Below are 19,935 nucleotides of genomic sequence, written 5' to 3'. Positions count from 1 at the left end.
TATAGAGGCGAAGAAGTCAGTAAGACAGAAAAATACATAATCAGCTCTACAACTACCTATGCTTTTTTGCTCTAAAAATGCAAAAACAATACTTTCAAAAATTATGCTAAGCAAATTTTGCTCCCAGCACCTAAGGTGTTCATGGTTACAGACTCATACCATCCACGGTAGCAATCCACCTGAATTATAATGAGTGGTGGGTATGGTAAGTAAATTAATGGAAGGACTATAAAAATTCATAGCAAAGACATTTAGACGGTATTTGGGGAGATGGGAATTACAGAGGAAACTCAAGTGAAGGATCTCAAAAGCTCACATATTCTTTCAAAACTTAAAAATTTCCTACAGTGTCCTATCTAGACACCAGGTCTTACTGAGGCTGTCTTCTTCCCCATAGTGTCTTCCTACATCAAGCCAAGATGTCTTCCAACATCAATACCTTAGTTTTCTTGGATTCAGCCAAAGACAGCCTTACTTAAAAGGAACCTGGTTCCCTTTATAAGAGTTGCCTTCTGAAAACCCAAGCTTTCTTATTTATTCTGCATTTCCAAAGATTCAGAATCAATATAGCCATGTAGGAGCTGCCATTTTCTTTCCCAGCACTCCCTGCAACCACCACCTTCCAATATTCCAACATGTTAGAGATTAAGTGGGAGGGTTGTCTACAGGTGCTATTTAATGGAAAGACTAGAATTAAGAGAATAGAAACAAAGTGAAAACCTTTAATGAGCCACGCCAGTGCCAGATTACCCCAAAACACAAATCTCTCAAAGTAAAACCAGGCTAAAGAATGTGGCTTATTTTTAAGTCAAATAGAGTCCTTTTATAATCCCCACGTTTACAGTCTGGATCACTCATTTATAGAAGGAGTTGACTATATCAGCTACAAATAATTCAGGACTTCCACACTTACCAGTTATTCACAGGGAAAGGAAGGAGGAAGACAGAGACAGAGGGCAACAGAGAACACACACACAGACAGGTAGGGAGAAAGAGAGAAACACTCACACACACACACACACACACACGGGCAGAGACTGAGGTTACTATCATTAGAAGGCAGTTTTAGGACTCTGACCCAAGGATTCTTACCACATGGAGACAAGAAACAGAGGCAAGTCCTTCAATTAATCTGTTTACCATACCTACGACTCAGGTGGATTACTATCATGGATGGTATGACTCTGTAGCCATGAGTTGAAAGAAGTGACTGGTAGATGGAAATGTTGGAGATTTTTTGGCAGAGGAGGTGACATTTGTAAGATGTTTGGAAAGTTGGGTAGGGTTTTCATTAGGCAGTCAAGTAGAAAAGAGTATTCCAAGTAATAAAAGCAAAAACTGAGAGATATGAAGTATTTATCTCATTGCGAAAATAGTGAGAATTCAGTCATGTTACTGGAATTGGCAGAGAGAGAGAGAGACATGGAGAGAGAGTGTGTATATGTGGGTGTGCAAGTGTATGTGAAAAAGGCAATTTCTTCACCTATTATGGTTCTTTTTAAACGTCACACTAAGGATCTAGATTTTAATCTTTAGCAATGGAAAAACAATAAAGGATTTTTCAGTAGAGGGATGACATACTCTGGCCAGAGATTTAAGAAACAATTACTCTAGTGGACATGTGGAAGGCGAGGATAAAAAAGGGGGATCAAATATATGGTGATGGAAGGAGAACTGACTCTGGGTGATGAACACACAATGGGATTTATAGGTGATGTAATACAGAATTGTACACCTGAAATCTATGTAATTTTACTAACAATTGTCACCTCAATAAATTTAATAAAAAAAAAATAAAAAAATAAAAAAAGCTAAGGCTGATGTGATCTTAAGGTCTGTCTAGCCCAGGAAATCCCATCCTCAGCATTGTGCAATGCTCCCCATCAGGTATGCAGTGTTATAACCTTCGCACAGGAAGAAACTCTCTGACCACTTTGGGCTTCTAGAACTCTTGGATATGCTCTGAATGATGGCTTGACAAATCTAGATAGGGCACTAACAGGGATCCATGTTTTACATAATGGTGCAAAAGCAACATGAAAGATCTAGACCAATGTGAACAAGGCTCGGAGATTTGCAGTGAAAACCATTTCCAACTGGTAAACTTGATCTCCCCTATTTTTTATGTGTAAGGACCAGCTAACCGGGGATAGTACCAGCCCCTAAAAGTGTTTATGGGGGTATTTTTGATTACCAAAATCACTGGAGAGTGCTGTTGACTTTTAGTGAAGGGGGCTCAGGAATGCAAATCATCCTGAAATGTGTAGGACAGACTTACTAATAATGAACATTGCCATCCAAAATGCCAATAGTTCTCTTGTGAGAAACATTGATACACCAATTATTTACTAAAGTGTGTTCTGTGGAACATTTTAGTCCTAGGAAATTATATGAAAAACAAACCAACATCTCAAAAAACAAAATAACAGTGTTTTGTGATAAGTGTATTCATTCAATTCTGAATACCATATCTCTACTCAGAGAAGCATTTCATATATTTGCCTATTAAAAACACTAGACATTTCTGTTTAACTTTGTATAATACAATGGTCCTTAAATACATTTCTCTGTAACATCCCATAGACCACTTTCAGAAACTGCTTTAAAAATACAGAATCACAGGCCACATCCCAGATTTTGCATTTCTAACTAGCTCTGAGAGTAACACTGTTACTAGCAGTCAGAGGATCACAATGCAGAGATTCAGAACAGGTCTCTACAAAATGTGCTACTTTGGTGTGCAAATTATTTTTTAGCTGAAGGCAGTCAAAACCCTGCAGGCTCATGAGAAACTTTTACTTCTCCCATAAAGAATTTCAATTAGGGGCTTTTCCACAATAAGAGTTATCTCCAGAAATACACTTTTTGACCTATCTATATGACAGGGCAAACTATTAATTACTGAACATCTGATCTTCTTATCCCCCTGCAATGATGGTTCTCCCCTCTGAAGCCCCAATGTGTCTTATTTCATCCTTAGCTCAGAATGTCATATATACCTCAGTTTCCCTTTCTGTCTTTGAACCTCTCATTTATGTGGTCTCTCTGACTTTCTCATGTATGTGGGGTTCCCATTCATACATGTGTAATTAAATTTGGTCATTTTCTCTCATTAATCTGTCTTAGGTAGATTTGATTATTAGACAAGCAGAAAGAACTTCGAGGACAGAGAAAAGCTTCTTCCTCCTCCATAACACACTGAGCAGCAAGGGAGACTGTTGGTTCTACGTTTTTAATCAGCCAAAGATATTTGAATATATATATATGGAGAGAAAGAAAGACTGATGTCAGAGCTCTGTCTCCAGAGATTCTGGTGAAGCTTATGCATCAACACTAAAAGGGAAAAAAAAAATCCCTAGATGATTTTAATATCCAGACAGGTTAATAACCTCTGCTTTGCAATTTTACTGCCTTTTATTTAAAGGGTACCCATCTATCATGACAGAAGCCAATGGCATTTGCTTATTTCATTGTTTGTTCATCTACTTATTTAGAAGCTACCTGAGTTTGAATAAGTATAACTAATCAGGATGATAAGCCAAAAAAAAAAAAAGTGAAAACTCCAGAGATATAAGCCTGATGTTGCTCTGAGATCTAAAAATAGATCTGAAAACATTATAATCCAGATTTCAATTTTTCCATTTGAGAAATGACAATATTAGCATTGATATATCACATGATAATGATGATTTGAAAGAGAAATAGATCTTACATTGAGTGGAACACACTTTGAAGAGCTATTGCAAAAATCTCTACAGGCAAAACAGAGACCTGTTTAGGTATACACTGAGAAAGAATACTCTAGTAAGTTAGAGAAATTGAAGGTATAGAGAACAATTAGGAGACTGTTCCACATGTCTAGACGAGATTATGAAGCTTCAAAGAGAAATGAAGGAAATGAATCAAGTAGAAGTGTTTTTGAGCTGGTCTGGTTTAGATGTTGTAGAGGAGGAAAAATCATTTTTCCTCTGCACTTCTAGGTTCTTAACTGGGATCACCTTATAATTAAAAGACAGATTAACAGAAGAAAAACAAACAGAAGTTTAATAACATGCATACTCCTGTATACATGGGAGAGAACCAGAAAAACTAAGTAACTCTCCAAAATGGCTGGCCCAAGCCATCACCTTAAATATAATACCATCTCCAGTTAAAGATAAACGATGAGGTTTAGGGGTGGAAGCAGCAGTTATGGGAGTTGACCAGAAAAAGTCCAATAAACAAGCTTAGGGTTATTATGTAGATTTAAGTCCTGCCTTCTCCACTGCTAAGAGTTTCTGCAGATTTAGTCACCTTCCTTTTCTTGTTCCAAAGAGGAAGACATACTTACAAATGGAGATTTATAAATATAAATATCCTTTTAAAAAGTTGTAACTTCTACTCAGTTTTCAGAGCTTTTTCTGTGTTTCCTATTTCTTAAAAAAAATAATCAGCTCAAGATTATCTTTATGCCAAAGAGGCATATTTTGGAGTAGTAAATTCTGCTTCTCTTCAATGCTTATTGGTCTAAATGGGGAGAATGAGAAAGCAGAAAATTTTATAAATAACACCTATATTTTTTTTGCTTGGGAAGCTAAAATACAGAAAGTGAAAACATTTAGGAGATATAGATTTGCAGTATATTTTTTTTTTTTTTAAGAATAGGTACTTAAAACTATAAAAGTTTAGATATTCTTCCAGAGAAAGAAAATAAATAGGTGAAAGGACTGAGAATAAAGCACAGAGGAACCTTCATATAAGTGACAATAGGAGGAAGAAAAACAGATGAAAGATTAGGTGGAATGATCAGAGAGGAGGAAACCACAGAAAACCAAAGTGCAGAGATTTTCGATATAGAGGATGAAGATAATAAAACCAGTCTGCAGAGGGATGTCAAAGAATGAGAACTAAGAAAAATGAATTTGTTTTTCTTAGCAATCTACCATTGACCTGTGAAAGATGTGTTTCCTACCACGAAGGGAACTGTAGTCAGATAAGAGGGCAAAAATGTGGGAATTGGGCTATGAAATGAAGGCAAGAAAAAAACAATCCTGAAAGAGTCAGAGAAGGTTTTCCCATGGAGGAAAGACTCGATGAGCATCAGGGCAGAATGCAAAGACTGTGTGAGGTATAGGGTATGTTATGGGGTTGGGGGCAGGGCTTGCGAGGAGACACAAAAGGTAAGTAAAGAAAGCAAGCTGCAAGAGAAATCAAGGAATAGGAGGAAGGGCAGAAAATTCCCTTCCTCTGAAAAAGGAGAAATTTTCTAGCTAAAGTAAAAATCAGGTCATCTGCTAAGAGGAAGCAAGTGTATTAAAAAAAATTAGTTTGGAGTATCTTTTGTAGGAAAGATGAATAGGAGCTGTAAAAGTCCTGTTGAACAGATTTAACTTGTTTGGACCAGAGGATCACAGGCCTATGATTTCTGCTTTGTTTTGTTTTCCTAGTGGTGTCACTCTGGATATCTAGGAGAGAAATATTAGTGATGAACCTCACTTGACATCCTGCTTATTTTGAGTAGAAAAAAATAGGGAGGAAGTACATGTGAGATTAATAAGAATATGTTATCTCTGACTATGTATTAAATTATGAAAAAAATCTCAGTATCAGTACCTTCAGTATCCCATCTTCTTCATGACCACAAAACAAATGACAAGAAATATCACAAGTATTTGATTAGAACTGGGTCTTTAGTTCAGTAACCACTCTAAATTGTGGTGAGTGTGAAAGTTCTTGCCATCTGAGGGGAAAAAAAATAATCTGTCATCAAACTGCTATAAAAATGATTTTTGACACATCCTCAAATATAAAAGGAATTTTCAGGTGATTTATTATCTGTCATAACAGATTCAGTCTCAGACTCTGGATATACCTTTGTCAGTGGCAATCTGATCCGTAGAGAGTTAAGTTTTGCTCTTGAAGTTTTAAGCACAGGAAGGGAGACAATCAGGAAGGGGAAATTAGCTATAAATATCACAAAATTAATTCTCATTACTCCAGTATCTACTGTTATAGCAAGCTTGAATAGAAATTCAGAAAGTAGTGTGGCCCAAAGAGAAAGCATTATAGTGAAATATATATGCGTGCAGATATAGATATAGATATAGATATATAGATATACACACATATATATAGGGGGTGCCAAAAAAATGTATACACATGACTTGTATTCATCTTTTGTTATTGGTATATATTGAGTATTACAATTTTAATACAGTTTTTCATTACTTAAAATGTGTGTAGATTTTTGGCACCCTCTGTGTATATATATACTAATATATGGTATTTACAAAGTCTTCCATTACATTTGGGACATATCAATCTTTAAGCTCTCAGAGACTTCATTTTGAAGTCTTTAGGCGCCTCCATTCCAATTTGCAGTTCTTTCACCTGATGAGGGCTTATTAAAAATAGAATGAAGAATGGAAGTTGATTCAATAGTAATTATTGATATCTATCATGTCTGTATAGTGATTACAAAAATAATGATCACTTGTTTTTCCACTAACTAGGAATCAATCGTGTTTCTGTCATGAGTACTCACTCCATCCCTTCCCTTTTCAGTTGACGTGGCCTTTTTGAGAAGCTCAGGACAGCTTGAGGTAAAATTAAAAAATAAAAATAAATAAATAAATAAATAAATAATAAGTGATATACAATTGATCCCTGAACAATAGAGGTTTGAACTGCCCAGGTCCACTTATATGTGAATTTTTTTTGATAAATACTGTAAATGTATTTTCTTTTCTTTGTGATTTTCTTAATAATACTTTATTCTTCTCTAGTTTACTTTATTATAATGTGAATGAAGAAGGGGGCTATAAAATAAACCTGACAAACTCAGAGGGGCGGGGGGCCCACATGGCAGGCCTTATAAACTCTGTGATCAAAAGTAACCACACAGGATGGTCTGAACATAAGAATTCCTAACTAAGTGGGTCCTAATGGTTAGTCACTTCCTAGGCCTGTAGCTTCCTTCATAAAAGTCCATCTTTGCCTAAGTGAGCCCTGTTTATTGTCTTTGTGCATCTAAGATAGCGTATCTTCGAAATGTCAGAGTAATTTTCTTTTCCTACCTCTTGAAACCATAACCACTGGCACCAGAGTCAAGGCCACCAGAGCCTGAGACCACAGAAACTCTCATTGTTATCTTGTTGCCTGTATACCATTTCTACATACTGTTAATGTTAAATATCAACTATCCTGTACCCACCAATGTAAAAGAAGTATGTATGTTTCTCCATTTTGTTTTTTATTCAATCCTAGAGATTTTTCCACTCTGCTTTTTTCCACCTCCTGAATCTATCACCAAATGATTTCATGTAACCTTCATTACTTCTCCTTTGTCTAATGTATAAAGTGAGCTGTAAAATTATCATTCTTGAAAGTATTTTCTCAATCTGTTGAGATTTTGCTTCCAGGCATGTCCTCAAAATTTTGGCTCAAATAAACTCTTATAAAACTCTTCTATAGGCTAGATATTCTTTTGTTGACAGCAAAAATACAGTATACACATATAATATATATAACATACAAAATATGTGCTAATTGTTTATCTTATCAGTAAGACCATTGGTCCACAGTAGACTATTAGTAGTTAAGTACTGGGGGAGTCAAAGTTATATGTGAATTTTCTACTGTGCTGGTGGTTGGTGCCCTAACCCCTGTATTGTTGAAGGTTCAACTGTAGAAAGAAGTGGAGCCATTTGCCTGACAGATCTTAGAATTTCCTAATACATGACCTTGTCTACACCAAGTCAAAATGAGGAAGATTTCACAAAGAGTTGAAATAGCTAAATAATACCACCAGAATCCCTCCAATTCTTTCATCTTCCCATCATTATAGAAATCTATATAATACAAAGGATTAAGGGGAAATATTTCTAATCCTAAACTTTCCAATGGTCTTCCCTTATGTTTCCAAGTCTTACTCCTTTACCAAAAATGTGGGCACTGGACTTTGAAGAATAAAGTTACTAACTTTGTTCCTTTAAGGGGTTAATTCATGTGGGAGGGGAAGGACTAAAAATACAACAGTACTTTTCTAAGGCAATTTTAGAAAACCAGAAATAAGTGAGGAATATCCAGATAAACTATAGTTTCAGTAGTAGTATTCACTTTATCCCTGGAAGCACCATGGAAAAATTGGGGGAGGGCAGTTAGTGAATATTAATTCAGAATATATTTCTTTAATACTCTTTAAAATGTATTTGGAAAACATGGGGTAACAAAAAAGTGAAAATCTTTTATAACCCCCGCATTTAAATTTTAGTTCTACAAAAAAGTTAGTCCCCCTTTCAATTCTCTATACCCAGTAGTAATCACAATTAACAAGCTTGGTGTATATCCTCAATTTTTTCTTGAACTCAAAGAGGTATATTTATGTTTGTAATATATTTGTGCTTGCCAATCCTCCATCATCTAGTCTATTCCTCTATTCACTTGAATGAAGGAGGCCCTGTGACTTTTTTTTTACCAAGAGATTATAAGTGAAATAATGCTATTTCAGTTACAGGCCCAACCCTTAATTAGATTGGCAGTTTCTACTTTCTCTTTTAGGGGCACCCTTTGAATGTTCCCTCTTTGAACCCAGTTTCTGTACTGTGAAAAAAGCACATATCATGAGGAGAGGTTATGTGTAGGCATTCTATTCAACATCTCCAGTTAAACTCTCGTCTGGTAGTCAGCATCAATCACCATCATGTAAATGAGCCATATGGTACATCCATCCCTGTAATGCCCTTGAATTACTATAGTCATAACTCTCATTCGAATACAGTTGCTTGAGAAAACCCAAGAGAGGAAGGCTCAGTTGAGCCCAATCAACCCACAGAACCATGAAAAAGCTACTAATGATTTTTTATATTAAGCCAATCAATTTGGGAGTGGGTAATTACATAGCAATAGATAACTGAAAGAGCCTTTTTCACATTTTAGCATTTCTACTGTTGGGATTAGAATGAATGTGATAAGAAGGCATCACTGCATAGTATAATTTGCAATGATCAATTTCTCTTATACCAGTACATAAATTAGTGGTGCTACTGATAATATACCTGATAACCAGTAGTGTCTTAGGTTTAATAAAATATAGTTCTTAAAGACACTGTGAATGAAAGGTCTAATAGTTCTGATGGTTGAGATGTATTGGGGTGTCAGAGGAGGATTTGGTAAACAAATTACAGAGACACTAAATACCTAAGGTTTCAGACCTGAACATGGGCAGGAAAAAAAAGAGAAGGGTGGCCAGGAGCATGAAAATAAACCATCTACACCAAAATATCTGACTAACTTTACAATACTTTGCCATGTATAATGTGCTCCTATGTATAATGCACACCCACGTTTTTGTCCCAAACTTTCAGGGAAAAAAAATCTTTTGTTTTAATTTTTTAATTCAAATTTTTATTTGTTTACATTTAGGTACTGGTTTTTTGTATTATAAAGGCATTCTACCACTTATTTTTTAAACATATTATGATACAAGAAGTATTATGTAACAGATAATTACAAAACACAAGAACAGATACAAGGTACAAGAAATTTTATGTGCCAAATTTACATAACGAATTTATGATATTTACACATCATAAAAGGCCAAGAACTATTCATCACTGTAAGTTCATCGCAAGTTCAAGAAAACCAATTATCATATTCCAGAGTATTATTTTGCATATGGATATCGTTATTGATTTCTAGAGTGACACTTTTAACTCATAGCATAAATAAAAGAATTAAAAACATTTATATAGATATGGAATTAGTAGTACCCATGCATAATGCGCATCCTTGTTTTTCCTTCACAAATTTGGGCAAGAAAGTGCACATTGTACACTGCAAAATACAGTATAACCCAATGTGTTTGCAAGAAGATAGGAGTTGTGTTAAGAACATTGATTTGGAGTTAGAAATATTATATTCCAAAATCATAGCTATATTAAGGTGTAGTTTCATAATTAATAATGAAATTAATAAACTGAGAACTGAAATGAATCATTTTGTCCCAAATTACAATTGCTTTATCTGAAAAATGTAAAAAGAAAGAATATTCCTCCACAGAGTTATTATTACAATCTTACAGTATAATGATTATGGAAGTAATTTTAAAGTGTAAACTGATGAGAAATGCAAGGGATTTTATTAATATTGTTAAAGTGGACAGTGGTGGCTTACAATGAATCATATCCCATAATCTGGGCCAGAATTTAGTCTAGAACTCAATCTTTTTCTTGTTCTAAAACATCTAATTTATGAATTTGTTTCAAATTTAGGTCACAGGGAGGTAAAACTTCCTGCAAAAATATAAGCTATCAAATATAGTAACTTACAAAAAGTAAAATACATCATGATGAAGTGAAGTTTATCCCAGGAATGTAACGTTTAATCATATTTGAAAAATCAAACATAATTGACCATATGAGTATACACTGACTAAAAGGGAAAACTCATATGATCATCTTCATAGATGCTGAAATAAATATTTGATAAAATTCAACATTCATTTAAGATTAAAAAAAAGACAACAAAAATAATAAAGCAATCAACTTTTTCAGATAACTAGAAAGGAAACTTCCACAACGGATAAAGCATATCTGCAAAAATTTTACTACAGCAGCAAAAATCATACTTAATTTTTAAAAATAGAATTATTTTCCCCTAAGATCAGGGACAAGGCAATAACATCAGCTTTCACCACTTATACTCACAATTGTACAGCATATTGTAGCCAGTACAGAATAGCATGCAAAAGGGAGTAAAAAAAAAGAAACAGATTGGAAAGGAAGGCATAAAAACAGCTGTTCATTTATTATTTCCTTTGGATTCCACATATAAGTGAGATCATACGGTATTTGTCTTTCTATGTCTGATTTATTTCACTTAACATAATGTTCTCTAGGTCCATCCATGTTGTTGCAAATGGTAAGATTTCTTTCTTCTTTATGGCTGCGTAATACTCCATTGTATAAATGTACCACAGTTTCTTAATCCAGTCATCTACGAATGGGCATTTCGGTTGTTTCCGTATCTTGGCTATTGTGTATAGTGCTGCAATAAACATAGCGGTGCATAATTTTTTTTCAATTAGAGTTTTGGATTTCTCCGGATAAATACTTAGGAGTGGAATTACTGCATCATAAGGTAGTTCCATTTTCAGATTTTTGAGATACCTCCACACTGGTTTCCATAGTGGCTGCACCAGTCTGCAATCCCACCAACAGTGCACAAGCGTTCCCTTTTCTCCACATCCTCACCAGCACTTGCTATTTGTTGATTTATTGATGGTATCCGATGGACACTAGTCTCATTAGGGAGACCACCTCAGAGAAGATGTAGATGCCTGATCACTGTACTGTACACCTGAAGCTGAAGCTGAACTGTAATGAATGTCCACTACAATTTTATATATATAATATATATATATATATATATATATATATATATACACACACACATATATATGTGGTTACAAGAAGTGGAGTACAGCATTAGGAATAGAGACCATGGGAATGTAATGGCTGTGTGCGATATCAGAAGGATAGTGGATGGGGGGAAGGGAGTTGTCACTGTGTGAGGGATATAAATGATAAATGTCTAACAATTACATTGTTTTGTGCTCCTGAAATTAAAAAAAAAACAACAGTTGTTGTTTTTGTTTTGTTTTGTTTTTTCACAAAAGACATGATTGAATATAAAGAAAACCCCAAAAAGCATAACACATTAATTGAATATTTATAGAACAGCAATACACATTTAAAAAAAATAAAATTTAAAACAGGTACCATTTACAATTAGATCAAAATGCATGAAATCCTTATTGATAAATCTAACAGAATATGTGAAAGAAACGTGCAAAATTTGTATTCCATAAACTACCAACTATTGATAAGAGAAATCAAATCTGGCTTCATATCAGCATCATCTGGGAAACTTTCCAAAGATAAAGTTCCCTGAGTTCTCCCTGGATCTCTTCAAAGTAAAATTTTGAAAATGGAGCCTGGGATAGTGTACTCATATTTTACAATGCTCTGCAGGTAATTCTCCTGCTGGCGTGGCTGCATTGTACAACACTGAACTATGGTAGGACTATCTTTTTTTTCACTAGTTTGAAAAAAAGGAGGCTTTTAATTCCCTCTCTCTTCCAATCAAGTGCTTCTTCTATATATGTCTTACTCCCCAAACTTTTAACAGATGACTTTATCTTATACGTAAATATTGATCTGAATAGAGTGTCTTCATAGCAACACAAGAGAAAGTGTAGGAACTAAGAAGAAAGAAGGTATTTGGTATTCAGTGATACTCTATGTTTTAATCACTCTAAAATTATATCCTGAATTTAAATCTAGAGTCTCACAAACTTGTTGGGAATGCAATGCAATAGCCACTGCACATAGAATCAAATTATTGTTAGACCAACATCTGGTAGTGAGCAGAGAAGTCTCTGGGAAGGGGTAGAGCTGAATGGATGGCAGTCACATTGAGTTAATCATTATTAATGGTTTAGAGGGAGGAATAAAAAGGGATGGGAGATAAACCTCACAATGGAATGCTTCATAAGAAAATATACATAGAGAAGTTGCTCTCACTTTGTAAATAAGAGAGATAGGCAATTTGCAAAGCTTCATATCTTACAGTTTTTTACGTTTCTCATAACAGGTGGGGGATGAAGAATTTAATTAAACAGCATTACACAAGGGTCAAGAAGACTGGGTTAATGTCTGATCCTTGTCCTACTCTTAAGAGATTATAATTTTAGCAATTTTACTACGCCTCTTTTATTCTTGTTTTCCTATTTTATAAAATGAATGGATGGAATGGCATTATCTCTAAGTTTGTTTACTGTTCCACAAAGAAATCTGTGCTGCAAAAAATTTTGGTGTTTATACGGAGAGGTACGTAAAACTAAAATTTGGGTGAATAAGAAATGCGTCTCTAAGTTCTTAAAGCTGCACATGAAAATCGTAAGAAATTCTTTTAATCTAAGTAGGCATAAACATCTCAACAAGAAAGCAAGAAAGAAAGACAGAGAGAAAAATAAGGACCCAGAAAGAGAGATGGAGAGAGAGAGAGAGAGAGAGAGAGAGAGAGAGAGAGAGAGAGAGAGAGAGAGAGACCTAATTCAACTTCAGATCTTGTGACAAAAATAATATAATGGTAAATACTAAGTGTGATAATAATCTATTGAGGAACTAAGAAAGATAAGTGTAATCTTTTCAAAGACATATATATATATATATATATATATATATATATATATATATATATATGATTAAATTTCTTTAAGAGTTTGAGAGTTTATTCAGATTTTCTATTTCCTATAAAGTCTGCTATGTTCATATTTCCCCTAAATATATACATTTCAATTAAGTTTTTAAACTTTTAATCATATTTGTTTTTTAGAATTCTTCTCATGATTTTGTTAATGCACTCTGTATCTATAGTTATGCAACCTTTATAACAGAGTTAATTTGTACTTACTCTTGAGTTTCTTATTAATCTTCGCAAAAACACAACATTTTATTAGTTCTCAAAAAAAATCCTCTTTATTATTGTCTTAAAAATCACTGCTGTATCTTATTTCTTTGGTTCTACGTTCTTTGGCTTCTTCTTTTTTCTCAACTTCTTGAACTGAACTCTTTCTTTGTTCCTTTCTTTCTGCCTTCTACCAATTGATGTGTTTTTAAAATATTTTTTCAGCTTTTCAATCTGTATTAAACTGTGTTGAGAGTCTGCATCAGTTTTTTTACTTCATTTTTCTATAAATATGTATTTATAATCTGGAAAAAAAATAATCACATGTATCCCTAGGAATCTAAAACAAAAAGCTTCCATCTGACATATTCTCTTATGTTTTCTTAATTTGAATACTAGAAGAAATAATGTGACTTTCATTACAAAAATATCTCTGCTAGCCCAACTCTTGGCTGGAAAGAATCTAAGCCACTAAACAGCAGTGTAGACAAAGTACTCTGACTCTCCATTAGGGCCTGCAGCGTCAAATCAAAGAAAAGCTCCTCTTTCTTCTGTCATTCTGACACAGCCTTGATGCCCTTAGCTCACCCTTGGCACAGTATGGCCTTCTTTTGGCTTTGCATTTGATCATTATATCTCCATGAAATGAAACTGAATCATATATTTAGCGTGAAAAGTATGACATCTGAAAGCTGTCAGTGCTCTCTGTTTATTCCTAGTTTGTAATAAACTATCATCTCTTGAAAGAAGGAAAGCAGGCTGGTTTTCTGCTCAAGCTACTGGGAGGACACACCGAATTAAAGTTGTGTATAATGTGGTATATACAGAAGGTGGAAGTTCCTGCTTCTGTGGAAAACTAGCAGATATTTCCAGAATTTCTCTTTCCCTAGAACTACATAAAATAAATTGATGTGGGGCATTTGCCTCACCCCCACCTTCTTCTATGCTAACATAAGGCCCAAAAGTTCAGGTTGCATCAGAGTTTTTTCCTGTGGCATGAAGCATATGTTTTCTCTGTGTTTCAGTGCTTCTGACCACATGACATAAATATGCCTTTGTGCACAGAAGCAGTTTTCATCTGGTGATATCAAAGGACTTTACAAATAAATAGCAGATCCTTGAGGAGTAAAGTGATCAGAAAGAGTTCTATGTCTGGGAATTTAGTTACAGCTATGAAACACTCAGTGGATCAGAAAAAATTTTGTTATCCCTTAGACTGTCTGATTCTCTAACACGTAAAATAGAAATAATGTGATGTAGAATCTTAGTAGCACCAAGATATAATTACTAAAAAGCTCAACTATGTATATATTGAGATAATGTGAGATGAAAGAGAAGTTGAAAAATCCAGAATTCTATATAATTCTTCCATGTTGATTGCCTAACATTTTAATTGCTTAGAATATGGAACAAACTAAATATATATGAATTCCACATTTTTTAATTTTACCTATCCTTTTTAAGTCATGTAATGTCATGTCCTTCAGGGAAAAAAAGAAGATATATAAAACACAAAGTAAAAATAGTATGGAATTTTTGAGGGGCTGAGGATGGAAGCTTCCTATTTAAAAGACATTATCTAAGTTAATTCTCATAGTAATCCTGTGAGCTGATTTTATTATCTTTGTTTAACACAAAGAAAAACTGAGGCTCAAAATGAGGTCAATTACTGGTATGAGAAAATTTTGTATAAAAGTCTGTATTTTTGCTCATTTGTTTAATTTTGCTTTGATCATGATTAACTCTAGATAAGTGCTGTATTATTGGCCACTGGATGAAAGGGAGGTGTTTGACAATAACAATAGAGTTTATATATCTAAATAGTATAGGGACTAAGTTATACCAAATGTACTATTACAGAAATTCTAGGCCAGAAGTCTTGCTAATGTTCTTATAGACTTGGTTGGTATTATTGATTTACTTTTTAAATACATGTTATATTTATAGTGGGGTTTGGGACTGTCATTCACTTTAATAGCATACAATTACTATAATGTGTGCAATAAGAATTATTAATTTTATAATGATAAAACTTCTAGAAAATGTTGGTCTAGTCCTTGAAGGTGCTAACTTGAGGGCCAATGGTGAAAGAGTTGTGTCTTTGTTTGTAATGATCTTGCTATATATCTCTTTTTCTCTTATTTGCATCTAAAATAATCCTATTTATTTGTCTATATAAATCCTAACACCTATATACTATGAGATAATGACATGCAGGTTTAACTCACCTAAAAGTCCCTAGATCATATCAATTTTCCACGCTGCTAGTACAGAAGTCATATTTTCTCATTTCTTCTGTCCTGTTTTAATCATAATCAATTACTTCAAGTCTGAAATGCATCTTGTCATCTCTGCCATTTACTGCTCCCCCTCCACTGGTTACGCTTTCTTCTCCTTCTGTTTACTTATACCATTTTTGCTTCAAAGCTCAGTTCAGGCATCATATCTCCCCAGGAAGCCTTTCCTGACAATCTTGTCTCCCCAAGCCCCTTCACAGATGGTCTGCGTTACGTGTCTTCACTGTTCCCATAATTCCCTGCACATAAATCCCAACATATAGGCCTGGTGAAAAGAACAGAGATAGTGTAACCACATGGGTGTGCTCAAACCCTGGATCTATGAATTATTAGTTGCATGCCCTTGAGTAAGTCATGTAAATTTTCTGAACCTTATTTTGTATATCTGCATGATTAGAATAACCATTTCATGCAGGTTTGCTGCAAAGATGAATGGAATTATGTGTAAAGCACAGAGTAGGCATTTGTGCTACCTACCATTCCTTTGGCCTCCCAGTCCCATTCTTTGCCTTTTCTACCCTGTTCCTGGCTCCAGGAAGCTTTCTAATAAGAACCTCATTAATGGGCTTCTTGGTCCTGTGGCTTCAGCTTGGCTTCATCCACAGAAGGGCACAGATAGAAAGATCAGAGGGCAGGAGGAAAATGAAGTCAAGGTTTTCAGTTCCCCGATCCCTCTTTGCCGTTTAGTCAGAGGTTGCCTGCATCCTTCTGCAAGGCTATAGCTCCTGCCAGCTGGTTCAGTCAATACAGTGACTTTTCTGTGTTCCAGTAATTGTTCCTTCCCCTTGCCCTTCATGCCGAGGATGCTACATTAGCCCATGTTCATTTCCTTCAACTCCTGCTCCCAAAATTGTAAATAGTTCCTTTATTAAAACCTCCCTCAAAAAGTCAGCTGCTTCCTGCCAGAACCCTGACTGATGCCACATTCAATATTATTAACAATATGCACTTAACAAATGGTTCTGCAATTGTCTCTTGATTTCTCTGAATCCCTTGCCAGACTGTGAACTACTTCAGAGCAGAGACCAGGGCTCATCTGTCACTGTTACCCTCTCTTGTCATGTACATTGCTTGGCAAAATAAAAACACTCACTAAATGTTTGTTGATTGATTAAATGAAAGAAGGAAGAAATGTGTATTATTCTGACTCTTCAAAGGCAGGCACTGCCCTTATTCTTCTAAGTATGGTGTTTCACACTGGATAATATGAATAAATGTTTGCTGTAATGGATTTGAATCTGTCCTGGAATAAGAGTATAAGATGATTAAAAGGAATGTTTCAGGGCAAATTAATCTTGGGAACAGTCAACAAGCCATCAGGTTAAGTGCCATATAAAACTGGCTTAAAAGGACAGGCAGGACTGACTGAACTGTAGAAAGGGCACAAAAATTGAGATTACATAAAAATGTTTATAAATCCATACTTAGTTCAGTAATCTATGTAACTATTTGGAAAATAAGTGATTTAAGAAGGAAAGTATTCTATAGATTATTTAGGTAAATGTTTTTCAACCATTTGCTTGCACAGAACATTATTCTGGTGCATCCATTTGGAAAGATACCACTTGAAGCATAGTCACTAGGTTAATTTTTTCTCTTCACCATAAGACATGTGATAATTCGGATAATTAGTGAAGGTAGGAATAATGTTGGGAATTGCACTCTTTACTGCATTTATCGCAGGGATCATTGGATACACAGGAAGAATCAGAGCTGCTCAGAGAAAGACATCGGTTACAAAAGTCCAATCAGAAATTGTGGGTTGTGATGGGGGTTCAGATTTGGGATTAATAGTTTAAACTTTAAGAGACAAGGAGATGGAGTTTGTGAATGTATTTTGTTATCTAAAGGAACGAGAAAGCAGCATCATTTTAACACTCTTTGGAAGTAGACAGAGTAGGCATTATCACTTCCATTTTATTACTGTGGAAGGTTAAAATCAGAATGGTTAGGTGCTTTGCCCAAAGTCACACAGAACATGGCAGCACCAGAACTAATTTGAATTAATCTGTGACCCAGCGTTTTCCACTTTACCAGGATGACTCTTCTAATCCAAAATTCGCAAATTGTTTACCTGACTTTATTGTAGACCCATTTGCCAAACTTTTCTTCTTTTTAAGAGTTCTGTATGTTTATTTTCCATTATAATAAACTTATTTTATTTATGTTGTTTTTGATCCTTTTATGAGATTCTTTTTAACAATACGAGATTATCTTTATTGATGAAACACTTAGGAATTGCGCATGTGAACCCTCATTTTGATTTAAGTTTCAATGTCCTCCTAAAACCATCCTTGGTCTTAAAAGCACACCCAGACTGTTGGATGACATTGCTCATGTCAATGATTTCCAGTCATTATAGGCAGAGACCTTCGGAAAAACCAGTTAATGTATGGGGTCCTGAATATTCAAAAACAACCAGTGGTTATTCATAGACTGAGTAATTACTATGATTTGAATATATACATTTAATACTTTACAAATGCATGTATAAGCTATGAAAAAGAAAATATAATTTTAATGTATAAAAAAGAAAAATATAAAAATGAAGATTATTTAAAAAATAAATAAATAAATAAATAATAAATACTGAAAGACATGTACTTTCTGCTAGAGGGTCTGTACAATTTGTTGACATTAAAACAAGTTTTGGTTTTGGTTTTGTTTTTTTATTTGCAATGACTGTGCCATTTAGTTTTCTACATTTGGTTCATTAGCTAGGCTTGTTGTCATGTCATCAAAGCCTGTGCTGTGCTGTCTGTGAGTAGCCAACCTACAGTTGTGTCTTCCTACTTTCTTTATAATGTATCTAAAATTTATACCCACTGTTCTTGTAATGCTAATTTTACTCTTTGTAAGTGCTATTTAGATAATTTCTAATAAAGATTTAATTACAAGTGGGGTATGCATCGAGCAATAGCCAAACTAGCTCTGCATGTAGAATAGTGCACAATCAGGAAATGGACAATCGAAAATTAATAGCCTCTGCCTTCAGGATAATTTATAGACAGTTCAACTGAAGCAAGAAAACACAAGTCGTCAGCATTGTGGTGAGTATGATTTGCTTAACAGTCAACAGTCCATGAGGACCAGTTTTGAAGGCAGATTTAGTGTATGATTGAGGCAATTTATCACAAAAAACCCCCTTTACACTGGAGCAGGGGATAGCTAAGACTCATCTATACTTTAGAAACTTGTCAAGGATATGGTCAAATACCCAAAGATGACCTTCACAATAGCTATGAGAATGAGAATATGGCACAAGAAGAGTACAAGTTCTGACAATTGAATTCATGAACATTTTGCAATAATGTTGCCGACATTTTTTTTTTATACCAGAGGGATTATTCATTATGAGTTTGTACCAACCTGACAGTTAACCAAGTTTACTATTTGGAAGTGCTGAAAAAGGTTGCGTGAAAGGCTTAGTTGGAAATGACATGAACTTTTCACCAACAATTCATGGCTCTTGTATCACAACAATGCACCAGCTCACACAGCACTGTCTGTGAGGGAGTTTTTAACCAGTAAATGAAAAACTGTATTGGAACACCCTTGTAACCTGATCTGGTCCCCAATGATTTCTTTCTTTACCCGAAGATAAAGGAAATATTGAAAGGAAGACATTTTCATGACATTCAGGACATTAAGGGTAATATGACAATAGTTCTGATGGCCATTCCAGAAAAAGAATTCCAAAATTGCTTTGAAGGGTGGACTAGGCGCTGGCATTGGTGCATAGCTTCCCAAGGGGAGTTCAAAGGTGACCGTAGTGATATTCAGCATTGAGGTGTGTAACACTTTTTCTAGGATGAGTTCTCACTTAATTGTCCGACCTCGTATGAAGTTAAGATTGGACAGAAGTAGGATTAGTACAGTAAAGTGCAATCGGTAAGTAAAACTGTATTAACATAAAAAGATATCACAATAAAATAGAGTATTTGTGAGATTATACAGACAGATACGGTCTCTGCAGTTTAGTGGTAGTTTGACCTTAATCATTGACATCAGTTTCCTTAACTATAGGTGGATATTAATGTGTATCTTGCAGGCTTGTTTGGAGGATTAAATTTTTAAAATTATATGTAAAATACCCAGCCCAAAGTAGACATCCAATAAATGTGGCATGGATATGATTGTTGAATAAATCCTAGGTAAATACTAGTTCCCTCCCTTCACTGAGCTAAGC

Source organism: Rhinolophus sinicus, chromosome 14 (assembly GCF_057876585.1).
Source record: "Rhinolophus sinicus isolate RSI-liver-muscle chromosome 14, RSI-T2T, whole genome shotgun sequence".
In the NCBI taxonomy this organism is placed as follows: Eukaryota; Metazoa; Chordata; class Mammalia; order Chiroptera; family Rhinolophidae; genus Rhinolophus; species Rhinolophus sinicus.
This window is presented reverse-complemented; position numbering follows the sequence as displayed.